The sequence below is a fragment of the Cebus imitator genome, unplaced genomic scaffold (genome assembly GCF_001604975.1).
Source record: "Cebus imitator isolate Cc_AM_T3 unplaced genomic scaffold, Cebus_imitator-1.0 Scaffold196, whole genome shotgun sequence".
Lineage (NCBI taxonomy): Eukaryota > Metazoa > Chordata > Mammalia > Primates > Cebidae > Cebus > Cebus imitator.
In genome coordinates, this window is record NW_016107511.1 from 2,970,416 (window position 1) to 2,971,517 (window position 1,102).

Consider the following 1,102-nt stretch of genomic DNA (forward strand, 5'->3'; position numbering starts at 1 on the left):
AGGGTGGGGGGTGCTTTTCTGAGAAAGGAACTAATACAGCAGAAAACAGAGTCAATGAAGAAGAGGGAGAAGTCAACTCTGGTTACATCATTTGAACCCTAGGTCAAGTTGTAGCTAAAGCTAAATCTATTCCTACTTAACCTTCCCTTCTAACAGGCCTTTGTGCTCAGGCCAACTGGAATAAGATTTTTTGTCCTGATTGACCCAAACTCAGGCATGGCTCCGGACTTGATAAGGGAGTCACAGACTCGTAAGATGTTGGCAAACTTTGGACTATGATTCAGAGAAGAGAGGGAAAGTCACAGGCAATTAACAGTGTTGCAGGACACATTTCATGAGAAGCAGACAGTGAGAGGGAGCGTTGTGTGCAGGAAAAGCATTCGGGGGTGGCCCCAGGTCAGCGGAGTGGAGTGAGGAAGCCAAAGTGCCCTGCGCTGAGCCTGCGCGGAGCTGAGATGCCCTTTGGAGTTGGCTCAGGTTAGGGCAAAGAGGCCAGAGCCTCATGCCCTCACATGGACCGGTCATGAATGCAGGCGGCCACCAGGAGACATGATCTTGAGCCAGGCGTCTCTCTTCCATCCAGTGCAACTCTCAAAGACAGATTCAACTGAGCCATTGGCCAGCGCACTCCCGCAGCCGGGGGACAGAGGGACAGAGTGCTGAATCAGGGTGTGGATGGAGTGACAGGGTGCTCAGGACGCCCAGGTTCCCAGCCAGGAAGAGCAGCTGTGAGGACACTGAGCCCTGCAGCTGGAATGAGAAAGTGGGAGGAGCAGATGGCATCAAACAGAGGACAGATTTCATTCTGAGCTGCTGGCATTTAAACACTGGAGAAGGTGTCAACCTGGGATCCACGGGAATAGAAACCACAGTGGATGAACCCTGGCCCGAAGAGAGCGCAGACAGACAGTGGGGAGCTCCCAGCTCAGGGAGCAGAGGGAAGAAAAGGAACCCATGAAGGGGAGGAAAAAGCAGCTAAAGAGGCAGCGGAGGCCGGGCGCAGTGGCTCAGCCTGCAATCCCAGCACTTTGGGAGGCCGGGACGGGCGGATCACAAGGTCATGAGATCAAGACCATCCTGGCTAACATGGTGAAACCCCATC